The sequence below is a fragment of the Tamandua tetradactyla genome, chromosome 6 (genome assembly GCF_023851605.1).
Source record: "Tamandua tetradactyla isolate mTamTet1 chromosome 6, mTamTet1.pri, whole genome shotgun sequence".
NCBI classification, from domain to species: Eukaryota; Metazoa; Chordata; class Mammalia; order Pilosa; family Myrmecophagidae; genus Tamandua; species Tamandua tetradactyla.
In genome coordinates this window covers 78,775,536-78,796,478 of record NC_135332.1, presented here as the reverse complement: position 1 = coordinate 78,796,478, position 20,943 = coordinate 78,775,536, and the positions used below count along the sequence as shown (strand labels likewise).

The following is a 20,943-nucleotide window of genomic DNA, read 5'->3' as shown; positions in this document are numbered from 1 at the left end:
TCTTACCTAACCAAGGCTTCCTGACCTGACCTGCTCTGGGAAGAGCTGTTTCTTCAGGAGCATCTCTGAACGCAGTGAACCTGAACCAGATCTCCCGGTGTGGCCACCCCCCCCACACCCGGAGGAGCTCAGATGGCCCTGCCATGGCCTTGACCCTGCCCCCGCCCCTGCTTCTAATTTGCACTAGACTTGGAAACAATGTAGCAGATCCGACAACAAGTGTACAGAAGAGCACACATTGTGGCAGGGAGGGCTCAAGTCCCTGGAGGAAAGCCCAGGGGCTCAGGGCACCCTGAAAGCACCCATCAGAGGCCCCATCCACACCTTCTGGTTTTCTGTTGGGTCCGCAGGTGGGCAAGCTTCCGCCAGGGCAGGGGCAGAGTGTCGGAACAGCTGCAGCACTGTGTTTCCAGTTAGTTCTGCCAAATATACTATTTTTGAAAAGGTTATGCCTGCTCAGAAGCAGGGTGCTCTTTGGGCCTGTAGCCACCACTCCAGGACCTGCGGGGCCTGCGAGGAGACCCAGGGCGGGCGGGGGAGCCGATGCAGCGGGCTGGCAGCAGGCTATGCGTCCCCCCTCCACTCTTGCGCCCTGGAATAGCTGGGAGGTGGGGGTGATAGTTACCAGGTGGCCTGCGGGACAGCCCAGCAGACCCCCACCCCACTCCAGGGCACATCATAGAGCTTTCACTCTACAAAGAATAAGTGGATTTATTTTCCTTGTTTCACTCATTCACTTTCCACAAAGTGATTAGCCCTGGATTTAAAAACTCAGTTTCCAATTAAAGCCTTCATCTTGAGAGCAGGTGGAGTCCAGTCCTCGAGCCCTGTGCTGGACCAGAAACCGGGGAGCAGCGAGTAGCCCTGCTGCATGGGACAGTCACAGTGAGGGCTCTGCCACCCTGCCGGGCTTTCAACATCAGGGGGGCCCGGAGGCCCCTCCTCCAAAATGCCAGCCTACTTGGGAGTCCGCACTCAATTTATGGGGTTCACAGGAGCTCTGAAGCCCATGCTGACCCACATGGAGACCCTCAGGAGAGAAAGACCCTGGAGACACGGCCCTGGGCCTGATGTCAGCACTTATTGGGTCTTTCTCATTTTCCCCTTCTGTCAAGCCCTGGATGGTTTCCAGCCCCCTCCTGGCTCCGTCGTTCAGGGAGTATGAATCAGCTTTCCAGCCTGGCTGTGTGGGCTACAGAAACCCTGGCAACCGAGTCACCATCCGTCACCCTGTCACCCTGGAGGGGAGGGAGGCTGTGGCCCCCGCTCTGTATCCCTCCCAGAGGGGTGCTGCTCCACCATCAAGTAGAGACCCCTCCTGGGGACAGGCCCTCCTGCCAGCTCACTGTGGGGAGAGGGAATGAATCCAGGGGGAAAGCCGGGGGTGGGGGGCAAAGGGGGTGAACATCAGTGGAGGCCCTGCCCTGAGAGTGTCCGGGTCTGGCTTGGCACAGGGCCTTTCTTCACTGCACTCACCAATTCCAGGGCCCCAGGGGCTGTCCATGTCAAGCCCATAGGCCAGTGCCCGGGGCACGGCAAAGGCTCCCATCAGTGGCCTTGGCTCTTCTCCCAGGGGGCCCTTCCCTGTCCAAGACTTGGCTCTCTGGCCCCAGAGCAGGAAGCCGCCCCCCACGGGCCCTCCATGCTCCAAGGACAGGGGCACCCACCCTCAGTGGTCTTGGCCTGCCCATGCACGTCTCCACAGGGACAGGGGAGAGGGGCTTCCTTAAAAAAATCATCTAAAGAAGGACAGTCCAGTATGGTGGTGACTCAGTAGTTGTGTGCCCTCGGCCAGGCTGCCTCAACTCTCTGGACTTGATCTGCAGTTTCCTGACTTGCAAAGGAGGGGTCTCTCCCCACGCGTGCTGATAACACTGTCCGCTTCTGTGCGCCCGACCCCGACGCCGTTTCAAACCGAGAGGGGTCAGAGAACTCTCAGTTCCCGTCTCCGCGGTCAGGAGGAGCCCGATGCCCCGGGCCGCCCAGACCCAGCGCGGACCCCAGACGGGCCGGAGCCCGGAGTCCAGATCTTCATCCGGCGCGGACCCGCCCCGCCCACAGCGCGGACCCGAGACTCGCCCGGCCCACCCGGCTCCGGCCGCGGTTACGTAAGCTCCGGGCAGGCTGCAAGACCACGTCGGCCCAGCCAGCTCCAGCGCCCGCCCAGCCCGCGCGCGGCCGCGGCCCCACTCACCGCTCAGGTGCGTCCTCCGCCGCCCGCCGCCCACCGAGCGCCTACCGGCACCTGCCCGCGCCTCCGCAGCCAACTCGCCGACCCGCCCCTGTCACATAGTGGAAAACCTGATGGTGCGTGCCGGGCCCGCCCCCGACGCCGGCCATTGGCCGTCACGAGGCCTCATCTGCATACTGGGGGGCCGGGCCGGCAAGCCGCTCTAGCGCGTTGGCTAAGGCGCCTGTCGCTCTCTTTACATAAGCTGCACGTGGAACTCCATGTTCACCGCGTTGGTTTCTCAATGGAGACGCGGCCCCCCTTCACCTCCTCTCGAGAGTTCCCCTCCACTTCCGGCCTCGGCGTTTTCCATTCAGGACTCGGCGCTTCGGCCCGCTCGGGGAGCGCGGAGTGGCTCGTACCACTGCGGGGCGGGGGTGGGGGTGGATGGCCGCGGGGCTGCGTGGCGGCAGGTTTCTGCGTGCCTCTCCCCGGGAAGCGGCTGCCGCGCGGGAGCCCACCCCGGAGACGCGGCCGCATTCGGGGACCGAGAGCCTTCAGCCTCTCCTTCCCACTCATTCATATTCCCACTCGTTCAGGACCCGCGCGCAGGCCGCCCGGGGAAGGTGCCAGGGCCCCCGCACGCCCCACTGGACGCCCAGGGGCTGCCTCCAGGCCCCAGGCCCCAGGCGACTCTGCTTCCAAGGGCCCTCCTTGTGTTTGAAAACGTGTCGCAATTTTTGGCTCAGGAAATAGGGCCGCTGTTACCTATTGGAGAGAGAAATATAGGGGGATGCCCTTGCCTGCACCAAACAGTACCATCCGGGGGACAGGGACTGCTCCGGAAAAGGCCACTTCTATACAAATACTCGATTAACTGGGTGAAGGGAGCTGTACCTTAAGGCGAGCCTGCCTCATCCCCAGAGACATGATGGAGGCGGCAGCTCTGAGGGTGAGTGGGATGAGGCACAGCCTACAGGCTCCAAGGCAGCTGGGAAGTCAGTGGCGGGGGGGGTCTGATGGGGGAGGCCAGGCTTCTAGGGATTACCAAGGAGCCCCCCTGCAGCACCTCCCTCCACCCTTCCTGGTCCTGCCCCTCCTGGGGACCAGGGAAGGAAACTGACCCGGTAGCCTGCAGGCAACTGAGCTACACGTCTCCAAAGCTCACTAACCCACATTCAGAAATCGAGTGAGCCACTTCTCTTCCTCTTCTTGACAAGGTGTGTGTGCAACTTCTCTGGACACAGATGCACAGTGGGGCAGAGACGTAGGTGATGGGTCCATCCTGCCAAGGTAAACCCCCAGATGCCTGTTTTGTGGCTCCCTGCAGCACAGTGACCCCTCCCCTGTTTCTCTGACACTGACACCTCAACACTCTCCATGCCCGCTCTCCCTAAAACACACACACAGGCGAATGCCAAGAAAATCCAGGCCCAGCTGCACCCTGCACACACCCAAAAGCCCTTTTGTCTCTGCACAGGCATTGACGTCAATGGTGGTGACCATTGTTCTGGGAAGAGACAGCTGAAACGTTCACGGATTTGCCTGCATGCTCAGCTTTTCCTTGGTCCTGCTCTTCTTTGGCCTGCGGCCTAATAATTTCCTAAATACTTCTTTCCTAAATTTAGCGTTTTCATTTTCCACCAATAAATCTGGTAGAAAGCTAGTGAAACCATTTATTTTGGAAACTATCAAACATATGGGGTTTCAGAGCTCTTTAGAATTAATCTATTTGCAGGGACACACAGCTAGTTTCTTCTTTCTGGTCTTTGGAAACTTTCCTTTGCTCCACAAATAATTGTTGATGGGCGAGTGCTGGGGGGGCAGGGCACACAAATCAGCATCTCATGGGATCCCTGCCTGTAAGGAGTTTGTGATGTGGGAGGGGTGATAAGGAAGGTTTGGAGGCCATTTTGCTCTGTGCTGGGGTGCAAGCACCCCAAGATGGGCCTGCCCAGTAGCCTCCTGCCCAGGTCCAAAGGAGAATGCTGCAGGGCTCCAATACCTACGAGCAGGGCCACGGCCAGGACTGCCACTTGTTGAGGCTCCATAATGAGCAGGTGTATGTGTGTGTGTGTGTGTGTGTGTGTGTGTGTGTGTGTGTGTGTGTGTGTGCACGTGTGCACACTGGGGGAGTCAGATTGGAGGCAGAAGTGGGATGAATCCTTTCCCAACGAGCCTACACTGGCCTGGAAGTGCTTTAGGACCAGCTGTCTCTCCAGCACAGGGCTCTTGGGCAGGGAAATTGCTTTTGGCTCTGGGGGAGCCAGGCTGGGAAGAAGGAAGCCAGCTCTTCAGCAACTGGGTGGGGAACCAGGGTCCCCAGTTGCTGGGCAGTGCTGGCCATGGAAGTTGCTGACCTCTGGCCTCAGCCTTCGTAGGCCTCCTGGCCAAAGGCAGCCCTGCCTCTGCCCAGCCCATTCCTGCTAGCCCATTCTGCCAATGGAGTAGCTCCCATAGGCCCCACCCACCCATGTCTGGGTGCTGCCTGGGGGCCCCTCTGTGCCCAGACCCCCATGCCTTGCCTGACCATTCACTGGCTCTCACATTCGCTCATGCCCTCAGTCAGCCAGCCCTTTACTGGGCAGCCACTCTGTGCCACGTACTGTGCTGACACGCAGTTTGTGGGGTCTGCTAGGTGGGCCCGAGTCATGAAGGCAAAGAACAGCAGGCTAAGGGGGAGAATGTGGGGTGGCGACACAGAAAATTCTCTCTACGGAGATGGACAGGCACTGTCATTTTTTCTGGCCCCCTACCTGAGTTTAGGGACACCCCTGTGGGAGATGAGGACGTCTGACCCATAGTCCCCTTCTGTCCTCGTGCCTGCTGCTGGTCCATGGCTGCTCACACCCACCTACCCTGGGCATGGCAGCGTGACAGCTCCTGGCAGGGAGAACCTCAGCCAGTTCCAGAGGTGGACCTGAGAGCTTGGGCAGCTGTGGCCAGGGGAGAGGGACCCTGCCTCCAGTGATGGGAAAGGACCTGAGCCAGGCAGGTGACCCAGGGCAGGTGTCTCTCCTGGATGTGCATGGTCTGGTAGACCCCTGCAAAGATGTTAGCTGCACGGTGACATCCGCCTACTGAGCAGGCTAGGTTTTAAAAACTAAACATAGATCTGTGCTTTGGCAGACCTGTACACGTGTGCATGTGTTTGTGCTACCCACTTCTCGGCCTTGCCCCGAGAACTCAGGATTGAACCATCAGCAATGGATGTGCAGCCCTAGCCTCGCTTCACCTGCCCTGGAGAAGACCCTCTGGACAGGGACCGATGTGTCTTGGCACAAAACTGTCCAGAGAGCCGGGTATCCATCTTCCTGGTGGCCTTTGGCAAAAGACATCTTCACATCAAATCACTTGTGCCCTGGCTAGAACCAGCAGGTCAGCGCTGAATAGGAGTGTCGAGACTGAGCTTCCTGCTTCTGGCCTTGTCCCAGTGTTCCATGACGTCAGCCTCAGGTGTTTGGTTTTTGGGTTTTTTTTTTTTTTTTGGGTAAATGGTCTGGGAATCGAACCCGGGTCTCCTGCATGAAAGCCGGGCATTCTAACGTGTTTTGTTTTTTTTTGTAGACATCCTTTATCACATAAAGAAAGTCCCCTTCTATTGTAGTTAGCTGTGAGAGCTTTTTTAAAAATCATAAATGGGTCCAGTGAGCTTTTATTCCATGGTAATTATTATTTTAAAATACTGTACCCCAGAATCTTTTTGTTTTTTTTTGAATATATGCAAATAAACTCCCCTAGCTTTATCTCTGTTATACAATTCTCTGTACCAATTTGCTTGCTTCATCATTGTAGTTTTTTTCTTTCTTTTTTTGGCGCGAGCAGGCTCCAGAATTGAACCCAGGTCTCTAGCACAGCAGATGAGAACTCTGCCACTGAGCCACTGTTGCCTGCCCCATTATCATATTTTAAAACAAAAAATATAAATGAATTTAGAAAGTGGTGCCCTGAGATCCTGCCTTTATGTTGTAAGTCTTCTCTTCATTACTCTCCATCCGATGAGAAAATACGTTCTGGACTGACTTCTCTTACTATCTGTTTGCAACTGGAAGGCCTGGCTTTGACTGCATCCAAGAAGCTCTTTGTAATCGTGTCACTTGAGAAAGGATTCAAACCTCAAACTTCCTGGTCAAAAGGCCATAAAAGAAAACAAAGAATTTAACTGAAAGGAGAGCCATGCACTCTGGGGAACCGGGGGTGCTCAGGAGTTCCCTTTGCTTCCTGGCCGCCCTTCCTGGGAACTTGAGACTGTCTCCCCTGTCCTGCTGAGCCCCCCCCCCCAGAGCCCTCAGCGCCTCTCGCTGTCTTGGAGGGGGCCAAGAACCCTGCATCCATCGTGCCTTGTCCTTCAGAGGGTGGGGCTCCCTCCCCATGGCCGGGGTGCCATTCAGCCAGTTTGGGGGGTTGCCCTGTCCCCCCCTGCTCCACTTTGCCAGCCTCCCAGGCATGGTGCTCAGGGGTGTCCTGTCTGACACCCCCAAACATGGCTGTCCTGTAGCAGGGTCAGGGGTCTTGCATGCCCTGGGGGACCAACAAGACCCCACCCCAGTGGTCCTGGGGTGACATTCCAAAGAAGGGAGACCACGTGAACCTCCCAGCACCCCGTGCCCTGTGGAGGAGCTGCAGTTGAGCAAGCGCTCACTTGTTTAGGAATTTGCTTAGCTCTTGACTTACGTTCTTTTATTTAATCCTTACACCTCTGTCAGGTACCAGTCCACGTCCCCCTCCTCTTCTGCAAGAGACATCCTCAGGAGTGTGCCCCACTAAGGCCTCTCTCGGAGCACCCCTCCTGGCACCCTCCCTGTCCTGGCACAAGCTGGCATAGCAGGGGGCAGCCAAGGCCCTGCCCCACACCCCTCCCTCCCACTCACCTGCATGCTTCCCCCACCAGCAGGCTCCCTGGCTGGCCAGGTGCTCCCTGCCCTTTCCTGCCTTCCTGCTGACTCATAAAGCCTCGTGGGGTTGGGGGGAGTGGCCAGGGGTGCAGGTCCCCCTGGGGACCCCTGGTGCATCCATCCCGCCAGCCGGCTCCTGAGGCCTGTCTCTAGGATGATGAGAGCTTGGGGCGCCCCAGGCCTTCCACCTGAGTCCAGGCCTGTGAGACTTTGTACTGCACCTCTGCCCCTCTCGGTGACCTGCCTGGCCTTTCACTGCTCCTCGGTGCCTGTATTATTAGGGTTCTCTAGAGAAACAGAATCTACAGGGAGCACTCGCAAATATAAAATTTATTAAAGTGTCTCATGTGACCACGGGAATGCAGAGTCCACAACCCGCAGGGCAGGCTGTGAAGCTGAGGACTCTGATGGAGGGTCTGGATGAACTCCACAGGAGAGACTCACCAGCCAAAGCAGGAAGAACTGTCTCTTCTGAATCCTCCTTAAAAGGCTCCAGTGGTTAGATCAAGCTTCACTCATTACAGAAGACACTCCCCCTAGCTGATTACAAAAGGAATCAGCTGTGGATGCAGTCTATGTGATCATGATTTAATTCTATGAAATGTCCTCATTGCAGCAGACAGGCCAACACTTGCCCAACCAGACAAACAGGTACCACCACCTGGCCAAGTTGGCACATGAACCTGACTGACAGTGCCCAATGTGGAAAAAGCACCACTTGTCCCAAGACCAGCACCTTGGGGTAACAGCAAGAGGGTTTGACTGGGCTCCGTAGGGTGGCGACAGGTCCCCGGGCGGCCTGGGGTCGTGTGGAGCAGGTGGGAAGTGGCATGGGGAGAGACACTGCTTGTGCTTCTGTCCTCTTCCAGCTCCTACTCAACCAACCAATCCCTACAAGGGGGAGGAAGGGAATTGGGAGACCCCTCAATGCTGGAGGGATCCCTGACATCCCTGAGCGGGCTGCACGTGGGAGCTCTGGTGGCTGTCACCAATGACCCAAGAAAGGTCAGTGCAGAGGTGCTGCTGGAGGGCTTCCTGTCCACGCAGTCGGCCATGTGGGGCCAAGCTTGACCCGCCCAGGGAACGTGGGAAGCAGGAGAGGGCCCACGGGGCAGCTCCCTGTCGCTCAGGTACACTGCCCTGCTTGGCCGGTCTGGAGGGTCTTGTGTCCAGAGCACGTGAAAGTGCAGGGCTCCCGCCTGCCCCATGCTGCTCACCAGGAAGCGGGACCCAGCACAGAAATGCCCCCCTGGCCTTTTCTTCCCACCTCCTTCCCTTCCGCTGTCTGGGACTGCTGCCCCCAACAAAGCACTTTTTCTTTTTTAATATTTTTATTGAGAAATATCTACACATGTACAGTCTGATGATATTATACAATCAGTGGCTCACAATAGCATCACATAGTTGTGAATTCTTCACCATGATCATTTGTGGAACATTTGCATCACTCCAGAGTAAGAACTAAAAAGAAAAAAAAAAGAACTCATACATCCCATACCCCCACCCCTTCCTCTTAGTGACCCACAGTGTTCCAATCTGCCCAATTTTTACCCTTTATCTCCCCTATTATTTATTTTTTATCCTTATTATTTGTTTACTTTACTCATCTGCCCATACCCTGGATAAAAGGAGCATCAGACACAAGGCTTTCGCAATCACCCAGTCACACTATAAAAACAATGTAATTATACAGTTGTCTTCAAGAATCAAGGCTACTGGAGCACAGCTCAACAGTTTCAAGTACTTCCCTCCATCTGTTCCATTACACCATAAACTAAAAAGGGTCATCTATATAATGCATAACAATACCTCCAGGATAACCTTCTGACTTTGCTTGAAATCTTCCAGCCACTGAGACTTTATTTTGTCTCATTTCTCTCTTCCCCCTTTAGTCAAAAAGACTTTCTCAATCCCGTGATGCCGGGTCCCAGCTCATCCCGGGAGTCAGGTCCCACACTGCCACGGAGATTCACACCTAGGGTGTCATGTCCCATGAAGGGGGTGGGCAGTGAGTTCACCTGCGGACATGGCTTAGAGAGAGAGGCCACATCTGAGCAGCAGAAAACGTTCTCTGGGGGTGACTCTTAGGCATAAATATCAGTAGGCTTAGCTTTTCCTTTGCAGGAATAAGCTTCCTAGGGGCAAACTGCAAGACTGAGGGCCCAGCTTATTGAATTTGTTGTCTTCACTGCTTATAAGAATATCAGAAATTTCCCAGATGGGAAGTTTAATATTTCTTCCTTTCTCCGCAGTCCCCTAAGGGATTTTCCAAATAATTCTTTATTCTCTGCCTGTGCCGGTTTGAAGCTATTATGTATCCCAGAAAAGCAATGTCATCTAATCCTCATTCAATATTGCTGGGTGGGATCTTTTGATTGTTTCCATGGGGATGTGACCCCCCATCCCAGGTAGGATTACAGCACTTGTTCTCAAGCCTATCCTCACACCATGTTTTCCAGGGATCTTAAAGTAAGATGGTTGATATTGGAAACAGTTCTGGGAAGCAAACCCTCAAAATTTGACTTTGGACTTGAACTGCCCAATGGTCTCAGAGCCACAGGCCCTAGTTCCCAGTGGCAGGTGGGGCTGCGATGACTGGGGGTCAGCAAACTACGGTCTGCAGGCCCAATGCAGCCACCACATGTTTTTATGTGTCTCAAGTGCTAAGAATGGTTTTCACATTTTTCATAAGGAAAGGAGAGGAAAAAAGAAAATAGGCTACAGAGCACAGACTAAACTGTTTTGTCTCTGGCCCTCCACAGAAACATTGTCCTGGCTGGTGATGCCTGTGGGGCAGCCTCACTGTCGCTGGGGCGCAGGTTGGGGCTCAGGGGACCCGATAGACTTGATGGCCACAGGGAAGGGCAGCTCCTGCTGTCCCTATCAAAGACCTCGAAAGAAGGAAATGATCAGCTTAGGACAGTTAATTGTCAACTGAAGGCCAATTCTGGAAGCATTAGGACCTCCACGGCAGCATTAAAGGACACACTTGTTTCCTGTGGCCCCTGGAGGACCTAGAATCTGATTATAAGGGGGGTGCAGAGTTACACAAGTCACAGCCTCGGCAGGTCTCCTATGCCAAGGTCAGGAGCCAGAGAGGCGGGGGCGGACAGTTGGGCCTCAGATGAGCTGAAAAGCCCAGACTTCCAGATTCCCCCTGATGCCTCCAAGCCGGCCGACGCCCAGCTCCCCTCTAGGTGGAGGGCAGCCTGTCCTGCTAGGCGCTAGGAGCAGGGGCCTTGCCGTTCGCTGCCTGCTGTCCTCAGACCTGCCCTCCCCAGCCCTCACCGACCTGCCCTGCAACCTGGTCAGGTCTCAGCATGGCGGGGCAGGGGCGTTGTGGCCCAGCTCTGGCAGGAACCAGCCTTTGCCCCAAGGGCCCTGCCCCCCTGGCTCATGTCCACCCGGGAGGACCGCGCAGGAGTGCGCAACCCGCCGGCCTAGGGGAAGAAGGTGAGGCGGGGCGGGCTCCTGGGGGAGGGGCCTCTGGCAGGGGCCAGCCGGAACCCACACGTGCTGGGGTAGCGCCAGTGGGGACAGCCAGCGGCCGGCTGCAGCACGTCTGTGACGTAAATGCTCCCACCGGGGCCAATTTCCAGCCGCCAGTGTGGCGTCATCAGGAAGGTGCTGACGCCTCCTCAGGCCACCCAACTGGGAGAAGCCTCCCCACCCCCACCCCGCGCTCGGTCCCGCGTGGCCTACCCACACAGGAAGGGTAGGCCTTCCTCGATCGGCTGCGAGGATGGACGGGCCCCCCGAAGGCCAGTGTCTAGAAGGCCATTTTGAAAGGCACTGCTGTCGCCGTCATCTCAGCCACGCGGTCATCGTACAGCAGGGACAGCTGGCGGCGGCGGGGGGCCCAGCCGCCTGGGTTTTCGAACATGGCTCCTGGCCGTGGTTTGTGGCCTGCACCGCGCAGGAGGCCAGCGTGTGGCCCAGCCCCGCGGCTCTGCATGGCCGCAAACCTGAGCACCGAGGGGGCCCTACAGCCTGGGCCCAGGGGAAGGAGGGGTCTGGGCCACCGGCTACAGGTGCTTTGCAGGATGCAGAGTCCGTCCCAGCGTGGAGAGCGGAAGGCAGGGCTGACCTTGACCCACACCGAGTCCAGCCCTTGGGTCAAAGGCCATGAGAGGTCAGCGGAAGTCCCGGAGGCCGGGCGACGGGAGGGTGGTGAGAACTGGCCGCCATGGGGAGGCTGGGCCTGAACCCCCCTTCCCCGAGGGGCGCAGATTTGCAGCTCAGGAGAAAACAGAAGGACGCGCCTTTGGGGTCGGGTGGATGAGTTACCAGCAGTCTAGGGTTCCAGGGGGTGTGTCTGTGTGAGTGTCTGCAGAGGAGGCACGGAAAGGAAGGCCCAGCTTTCATGGGGACTGTGGGCAGTGCTGGTTTTCCTCCCTCCGTTTGCAGTGTCCTTCCTATATTCTGTGATAAGCTTTTATATGGTCTCTACATGTACATAAGCACCTAATGTATGTCCATAGATACATAGGTACTAAGGTGAGCATTTTTAAAAAAATTTTTAGTAATTTGTTTATGTTCATGTTATGCAATATGAAGATGTGAAAATAAGCCATAATTAAATTAAAAATCTGGAGATATTTCAGAGCCAAAATGCCAGGAAAAATGGATTAATTTATATTACTTTTTTATTTTTTATTTTTTGTTAATTAAAAAATTAACAACAAACAAAAACATTAACATATCATTCCATTCTACATATATAATCAGTAATTCTTAATATCATCACATAGTTGCATATTCATCATTTCTTAGAACATTTGCATCGATTTAGAAAAAGAAATAAAAAGACAACAGAAAAAGAAATAAAACGATAACAGAATAAAAAGATTATACATACCATACCCCTTACCCCTCACTTTCATTTATCACTAGCATTTCAAACTAAATTTATTTTAACATTTTTCCCCCTATTATTTATTTTTATTCCATATGTTCTACTCATCTGTTGATATGGTAGATAAAAGGAGCATCAGACACAAGGTTTTCACAATCACACAGTCACATTGTGAAAGCTATATCATTGTTCAATCATCCTCAAGAAACATGGCTACTGGAACACAGCTCTACACTTTCAGGCAGTTCCCTCCAGCCTCTCCACTACATCTTGAACAACAAGGTGATATCTACTTAATGCGTAAGAATAACCTCCAGGATAACCTCTCAACTCTGTTTGGAATCTCTCAGCCATTGACAGTCTCATTTCACTCCTCCCCCTTTTGGTCGAGAAGGTTTTCTCAATCCCTTGATGTTAATTCTCAGCTCATTCTAGGGTTTTTCTCAGTCTCTTGATGCTGAGTCTCAGCTCATTCTAGGATTTCTGTCCCACATTGCCAGGAAGGTCCACACCCCTGGGAGTCATGTCCCATGTAGAGAGGGGAAGGGTGGTGAGATATTACTTTTTTTTTCTGAAATTTTCTTTATGAGATTTTTTTATCACAATTGACTTTTTTCTTTCTTTTCTGTGAAAAATAACATATATACAAAAGAGCAATAGATTTCAAACCACAGCACCACAATTAGTTGTAGAACATATTTCAGAGTTTGACATGGGTTACAATTCCACAGTTTTAAGTTTTTACGTCTAGCTGCTCTAAGATACTGGAGACTAAAAGAGATATCAGTTTAATGATTCAGCATTCCTATTCATTTGCTAAATCCTATCTTCTCTGTATAACTCCACCATCACTTTTGATCTTTCCATGCCTCTCTCCAGGGGTGTTTGGTCTATGGCCATTCTAGCTTTTTCCTGTTGGAAGGGGCTGTCAGTAATATGGGGTAGGGAGATAGAACTATCTGATGTTCTGGAGAGCCTGGGCCCTCCTAGGTTTCAGGACTTTTCTGGACCAGGGACCCTTCTGGAGGTTGTAGTTTTCTGGAAAGTTACTCTAGTGCATGGAATTAAGTGCATGGAATTTTTAAAAGCAGAAAAGAATAGTTTAAAATGTTATAAATGATGAAATAATAAAATAAAAAATTAATTCCAGATGAGTTGTTTACCATGAGTTTGAAATGGATTGATTTGTAGTCCTAGCTGTGTTCACAGAGATGGAGAATTGAGACTGGATGAATGGAAAGCAAAAGCACCAAATTCTTCTTATTGATACATTGTTATTTTTATTTTACTTTTGTTTATTTCTAAGGTTTTGTATTTAATAATTAGGTATGTATAAGATTACTACTATTCTGAACAAGCACTGCAGGAAATTTACAAAGCTTACAATTATCCCCAAACCTTTGCAGAAATTAAATAAAACAAAACAGTTTGTTGAGCAAAAATCAGATGCTTAACAAGTTACTACAAAAGATAATTGAACTGGAAGAGATCAGGCAGCTAAATAGAGCCTCTCAGCAGGGAGTGAACACAGCTTCTATTGAGAGTTGTGCCAAGACAAAATGCTACAGAAAGGTGAAACAAAACAGCGGGGTGGTTTATCTATGAAAGAGAGAGAAAGCAGGGGTGCCGATATGGATGACAGTTTGCATCTTATATTTATGACCACATGAAACATTCAAGCAATGTGCTTGTGTTGGGGGGCAGGTGGGAATGTCCCCTCACTTGGCCCCTCTGTTTTGGGCCTACAGGCCACCCAGGGGAGGAGTTGCTAATTCCCAGTTCCCTTCTTCACCAGATTTGTTTTCACACCTAAGGCTGTTTGGGGAAGGCTGGACCACAGGGCTTTCAGACAGTTGCAGTGGAGGTTTGGAGCTGGTGGGTGTCCCTGGGTCAGAGCTTCAGAGCAGGAGGGGGTGCCCTGGAGGGGGTGACAGTAGGCAGCTCATCCCCTCCAGCTCCCTGCTCCCGACTTGCTCCCCATGACGGAGACCCGACAAAGGCTGGCTTGGCATGTGGCACCCCCTTCCCCTGAGGCCCAGCCAGTGCCTGGATCTGGAAGCAGGTCATCCTTCTCCGAAGCTCACACTCTTTCCAGGAGATTCGTACCAGCCCCGTGTGTCCTCTGGGAGAGAACCTGAGGCCCCGAAAGGATCTATGGCAGTCGGTGCTGGCTGGGGGCTGCTCGCGGAGTCCTGCAGTCACAGAGTGAAGGCCTCGCTCGTTCTCCAGCTGCTGCTTCCCGCCGGGGCCTGGCCCTGCCATGCCTCTCGCTGTCCACTCTGCTTTGCCCACGTTCATTTCACCTCCTCTGCACCCGCCCACCCCTCAGTGCCCTGGGGCTCTGCTCCCAAACACAGATCTGGCCTTTCTGGCAAGACTGATCTACACCTGGGATAAGGGGGGAGTTTCATTCTTAAGAATTAAAGTGCTCTCTCCTTGGGCCACAAGTCCCAAAGTATCCCCAGGTCGGCTGGGGATGCACTCAGGATGAAGTGACCTTTCCTAGTTTGCTGTGGTGGCCACCACCTCATCCTGCCCAACACCTGCTGGGGACTCTCACCCCCATTTCTCCTGCCCACCCCCAGCATCCAGGTCATCAGGATTCCAGGCCACGTTTATATAACTGCAGAGACCAATGGTCGTGTAAGAAATCCTCTGCCTGCCCGCAACCTGCCGAAGCCTCTGACCACTTGCAGCTGGAGTGAGTCAGAGCAGACCTGCAGGGGGAACGGCCACTCTGGAGAGTTGTCCTCCTGATCTTTGGCAGGTGTCGGGGCCATGGTGGTGTGACACCTGGGGTGAGCTGAGCTCTGTCCTGGCGGCTGAGGACCTGGGCTACAGCGAGGTCCAGTGTGCATGTGTGTGTACCTGTGCTTGTGCTGCATGCACACAAGTGTGCATTACATGTGTGCATGCATGTGGACATCTGCATGTGTTTACACACATGGTGCATGTATGCCTGTTGTGTGCAGGTGCGGGCACGTGTGTGTGCACCTGTCACCAGAGACCAGCGTCTCCCACTGGCCTTAAAAGACTGACCCATTTTCAGAAACAGGCTTTTGTGGCTGGTGAGGCCTTTGTTTGGCTCTGGTGGGAGACGTGAGGTGGGTCTCCGGTTGAACAGAGGGTGTTTGAGAGGCATGTTGGGGTCTTAGCAGGTGGGAAGGAAGCTTGGCCTTTGTCAATCTAACCTCCTTTCTTCCTGGAAAATGGTCAAGACTGTGTTTACCTTTTTCTCAGTTCCAGTGTGAACCTCTCTTTAGATGCAGTGTCTGTCATGGACAATGGGGACAGAACCCCCTTAGGTCTGTGAAAGCCCCCAGAGCTGGGGGTGCCTGGCAGGTGTCAGGGTGGGCTCTGGCACTCTGCCACACCCTGCACCTGCCACCTTCTGAGCTGGGATGAGGGAGAGGGCTCAGCATTTGTTGAGGGCCTGCTAGGTCTCAGTAAGGGGAAGTCTTTTTTTTTTTTTGTAAAATTTCGCTGCACTTAAAAACGATCACTTCACCCTTGCAATATGCCATTTCTCCTGCATGTGGCTCCCCCAAATCCTCCAGGGTGGGCCTGTCTCATTGGGTGGCTCCAGCTCTGCCTTCTAGGTGGCAAGTGCTTGCCTGTCCTGCATTTATAGTAGTGGCTGAGCACATCTAAAGCCCGTCTATTAGAATTAGAGAGAATGGACAAGCCTGAAGTCTGACTTGTTAGCCAAACATTGAGTTTCCAAAGGAACGCATCACTCCTGGGTCTCTGTCTGGGAGTGGACCTGTGCACGGGGCGTGCATGGGCGTGGATGGATCCCACACCGCCAGCCCAATCCAAACCCCCCACCCCACCCCCACCCCAGCGCCCAGCTGCGTCCTGGGTGCCCTGCTTTCCAGGTGCTCGCGTGACTCCACTCTGGATCTTCACCCCTGCGCAGGGGTCCTGCCTAGGTGCCCTCTGACCCCCATGGCACACAGCTGCTGCACCTCTCCATGGGACCCTGGTACCCTATGCCACAACGATACAGGAATTCAGTCTGTGAGAACCCTCCACTGGCCTCTAAGCAGAAGGGAAGACTATGCATCTCTCATGTTCTCAAATGATTGTGCTTAGGCCTCTCGCCTGGTTAGCCGGGTTGTGCATGCAAAGGAAAGTTCTTGAGGGGAATTTCAGTGCTGCTCTGGTGAACACAGGGATGCTAAGAAAGTGTAAGAGCCTACTGCTGATACGGGGGAAGCTGTATGGTCTGGATAGAAGATCAAACTGGCCACGGTGTTCCCCTCAGCCTAAGCCTCACCCAGAGCAAGGCCTAACTCTGCAGTCCCATGAAGGCAGGGAGACATGCACTCATGGGGGTTTGGAATGGCAGACTTCCAGACCTCCTGGGGGACTCTCAGGGGTTCCCAACTTCAGTGGGGAAGTAACTGCAGATGTGGTAGAAAGAGCAAGAGAACTAGAATCTGAAGTGGAGCCCGATGATGTGGCTGAATGGCTGCAAACTCTTGATAAAGTTTTAACAGATGAGGAGTTACTGCTTCTGGATGCACAAAGAACATGGTTTCTTGAGAGGGAATCTCTTCCTGGTGAAGGTGCTAGAGCACTGCCGAAGTGACAACGAAGCATTTAGAATATTACTGAAACTTAGTTGATAAAGTAGTGGCAGAGTTTGAAGGGTTGACTCTAATTTCACAAGAAGCTCTACTGTGGATAAAAATGCTGTCAAACAGCATCACCAGCCACAGAGAAGTCTTCTGTGAGAGGAAGAGTCAATCAATGCAGAAAATTGCATTGCTGTCTTGTTTTAAGAAACTGCTGCAGCAACCCCCTCCTGGTCGACACTGAGGCAAGACCCTCCCCCAGCAAAAGCCATCATGACTTGCTAAGGCTCAGCTTTTTCTAGCAATAAAGCTGACAGGCAGCAACTGTTTGCCCTTTCCAAAAATAATTGTGGTCAGGGCACAGAAGATCAGCCAAGATACACATGTTGAAATTAAAGATTCCTGCCAAAAAAGGTGGCAGTAGACAGGCAGGTGAGAACCAGGAGACAGACATCTGGACAAACATCTGCACAGACTTCTGCTCCTGTGCTGACCTGGACACTAGCTTGGCAGACTCCCTGGGAGAGCCCTGGGTGGCACTTTGTCCCACAGCAGAAGGTTCTGCCTCTCTGTGAGGGAACCAGCCCCTCTGCACTTAGGACGAGGGCTTCAGACCCTCGCTCCATGAGTGTGCACCTACACAAAATATTCTGCACGTTTTCAGGGACTTAAGGCCCCTGTCCCCCAGATCCCCAGACCCTGGGAGCTCCTGCTTTCAGAGGGTGCTGGTGGAACCTGTTCCCATCCTGCTTCTTCCCAGCAGAGCTGTTGCTCAGGGTTTGCAGTAGGGCTGCTGGTTGGAGGAGGACTTAGAGCTTATTTAGTGCCCGTCCTTCACTGTCCTGGTGAATAACTGAGGATCAAAAAGGCCAGAGTTGCTTGAAGTCCACAGGCAGTTAAGGGTAAAGGCCTCTGAAGGTGAGAACTCTCCTGACCGCAGGCCTAGGAGGCTCTCCCCTGTATCACACGGGCCCAATCTTGTAGGTGACCTGGCCAAAAGCCTGTGACATAGGAATTGTCGTCTGGTGCAGTAGCAGCAAGGAACCCCCGTATCGTGTTTGCCCCTAAGCAGGCTTCTCCTCTGACAACTAATTTTTTTTTTAACATTTGTTTCTGATTTCAGAAGTTATTATTTATTGATAAATAAATTTAGAAGAAAGGGGGCAGGTCATTAGGAAAATGTTACATTCTGGACGGACATACATGCCAAACAGCACTGGTAGGTTCTAGAGCTCACTGCAAACACTGGCCTTGAAAGCTCAGGAGTCTACTATAGAGGGCCATTTTCAGCTTCGTGCATCAGTGCTGGGAAGGTGGCAGGAGAGAGTCTCTCAGCGTTGGTGTAGAACGATGTCCTCCATCCTTTGTCCTCTTGGACCTCAAGCCCCACTCCCACCCCACCCCCCCAAAAGAAGCTACTGCTTCTTTGACCTCTTGCTTGGATCGCTGCAATAGCTTTCCCACTGGTCGTCCTGCTTCTTGCCCTCTGAGAGTCTGTTCTCAATAATAAATGCTTTGAAAATGGAAGTCAGATCACTCTGCTTCCTTTGTTGAGAACCCTGCAGGAGCAGGGGCTTCCCCCTCACTTAGGGAGAGCCAGAGCCCCTCCTGCGGCCCCCACAGCCCTGACCATCCGGCTCTCACTGCCTCTCTGGCCTTCTCCTGCCCCAGGGGCCACCCTGCTCCTCCACTGTCCTGGCTTCTCAACTGCGCTTTGACTTGGTTTTAACGTCTAGTTGGTTTTCTCCTTAATGAAGGAAGGAATAAACTCTTCCACGTGTTCCTTTTGTATTTGTATGAGAGTCATGATTTTACCATTTTGAAAATTACCCTTTAGCAGTTTTGGAGTTTCCACTGGGACGGCAAGGTGGGTTGACCTGCCGGGGCCGAGTCAGCTGCTTTGCTGGACAAGCCCACCTCTTGGGCTGCTCAAACCCACCCATGCCTTTCTTGGTTCCTGGAGAGAATAAAGGCAGCAGCTTTCCTTTTGCTAATTCTCTCTTTTTATCCTACTGATTTTGTGTTTCTGGTTCACTTGTGATTGATACATTATCCCTCACTGGTGGCTGCATGCAGGGAATTGTATTTTTTTTTTTAACTTGGGTGACTTCTGTGGATGGATGTGAGAGGTATGCGGGTGAGAGACAGAATCCAGTTTTTTGGTCTTTTTGCTTGTTTGCCTATTGTCTACTTGTGAGTCAAATCAATTAAGCTTTTTACTCCTTGGGAAGGAGAACAATTCTTTGGGATCTGGACTGGTGTGTTTCACTGTTGGTTTTCGGCCTGTGGCTGAAGGTACAGATCTGCAGTTACATATATATATACTCTGTGTGCTCATGTGTCTGCTCAGAAGGGACTTTCCCTCTCATTTTGTGAGGATAAAATAACACACAGTATTTTTCCATCTCTAGAGGGTACTACTCAATTAGATAAATACATCTCTTAAATTAAAGGAGCTCTGTTGAATTTGATTTTTAGAGATAGATAAGAGTTTACATAAACAGAATATTCTCAAAATTTACAGGAAATCAAGAATCTGAACTCTGAAGTCTCTTTAAATGTTTTTTTTTTTTAATATGGGCAGGCCGCAGTAATTGACCCTGGGTCTCTGTGAGAACTCTGCCACTGAGCCACCATGGCCCACCCTAAGTGTGCTTTTATTTTAGGGGGAAAAACCCTCTTACATTCACAAATGCCCAAAGATGGAAGCAACCCAAATGTCCATCAACCAATGAATGGATAAACAAAATGTGGTCTGTACACACCATAGAAGATTACTCAGCAGGTAAAAGGAATGAAGTTTGGATACCTGCGAAAATATGGAGGAACTTTGAAGATACCCTGTTGAATGAAATAGCCCAGTTACAAATGGACAAATATTGTATGATTTCTCTGATGTGAAATAATTAGAATAAGTGAACTCGCAGAGTCAGAATCTAGAATGTAATTTACCAGGGGGTGGAGAGGAGATAGGGAATGGGGAGTGAAGGTTTAAAATGCGCGGAGTTTCTATTTGGGACTGTGGGTAAGCTTTGGTAATGGATGATGTTGATAAAAAAAGAAAAGAAAAGAAAAAACAAACATTTGGCTCAGAAACCCCACAGGGAGTTACACAGGTATAAATGTGTTAACCATATATATATTTTTTATTAACGGAAAGAAAGAAAAAAAGAAAAAAAAAGAAATTAACACAACATTTAGAAATCATACCGTTCTACATATGCACTCAGTAATTCTTAACATCATCACATAGATGCATGATCATCGTTTCTTAGTACATTTGCATCGGTTTAGAGGAACTAGCAACACAACAGAAAAAGATATAAAATGTTAATATAGAGAAAAGAAATAAAAGTAGTAATAATAGTAAAAAACAACAACAAAAAAACCCTATAGCTCAGATGCAGCTTCATTCAGTGTTTTAACATGATCACTTTACAATTAGGTATTATTGTGCTGTCCATTTTTGAGTTTTTGTATCTAGTCCTGTTGCACAGTCTGTATCCCTTCCATTCCAATTACCCACCATCTTACCCCATTTCTAACTCCTGCTGGACTCCGTTACCAATGACATATTTCCAGTTTATTCTCGAATGTCCGTTCACATCAGTGGGACCATACAGTATTTGTCCTTTAGTTTTTGGCTGGACTCACTCAGCATAATATTCTCTAGGTCCATCCATGTTATTACATGCTTCATAAGTTTATCTTGTCTTAAAGCTGCATAATATTCCATCATATGTATATACCACAGTTTGTTTAGCCATTCTTCTGTTGATGGACATTTTGACTGTTTCCATCTCTTTGCAATTGTAAATAACGCTGCTATAAACATTGGTGTGCAAATGTCCGTTTGTGTCTTTGCCCTTAAGTCCTTTGAGTAGATACCTAGCAATGGTATTGCTGGGTCGTATGGCAATTCTATATTCAGCTTTTTGAGGAACCGCCAAACTGCCTTCCACAGTGGTTGCACCATCTGACATTCCCACCAACAGTGTATAAGTGTGCCTCTTTCTCCGCATCCTCTCCAGCACTTGTCATTTTCTGTTTTGTTGATAATGGCCATTCTGGTGGGTGTGAGATGATATCTCATTGTGGTTTTGATTTGCATTTCTCTAATGGCCAGGGACATTGAGCATTTCTTCATGTGCCTCTTAGCCATCCGTATTTCCTCTTCTGGTAGGTGTCTGTTCAAGTCTTTTTCCCATTTTGTAATTGGGTTGGCTGTCTTTTTGTTGTTGAGTTGAACAATCTCTTTATATATTCTGGATACTAGACCTTTATCTGATATGTCATTTCCAAATATTATCTCCCATTGTGTAGGCTGTCTTTCTACTTTCTTGATGAAGTTCTTTGATGCACAAAAGTGTTTAATTTTGAGGAGTTCCCATTTATTTCTTTCTTTCTTCAGTGCTCTTGCTTTAGGTTTAAGGTCCATAAAAC

The 20,943-nt window shown here is 51.4% G+C and overlaps 1 protein-coding gene and 1 long non-coding RNA gene across 33 annotated transcripts in view; both read right to left on the bottom strand.

The window, feature by feature from the left end:
• LOC143688451 (period circadian protein homolog 2-like) overlaps positions 1-2,476 on the bottom strand; it is a 65,858-nt gene extending 63,382 nt beyond the window's left edge. For 10 of the 32 annotated variants that reach the window (XR_013178047.1, XR_013178058.1, XR_013178059.1 and 7 more), the window contains exon 1: positions 2,195-2,352. The gene's annotated coding sequence lies outside the window, so the exon portion shown is untranslated. The other 22 variants (XR_013178033.1, XR_013178034.1, XR_013178061.1 and 19 more) reach the window with 13 other exon arrangements.
• A 4,595-nt stretch (positions 2,477-7,071) lies between these two features.
• LOC143688450 (uncharacterized) lies at positions 7,072-10,594 on the bottom strand. Its single transcript, XR_013178031.1, has 3 exons — positions 10,358-10,594; positions 8,875-9,095; positions 7,072-8,526 (listed from the first exon to the last, which is right to left on the bottom strand). It is a non-coding gene; the product is annotated as an uncharacterized LOC143688450 (long non-coding RNA).
• Between the last annotated feature and the right edge of the window lie 10,349 nt (positions 10,595-20,943).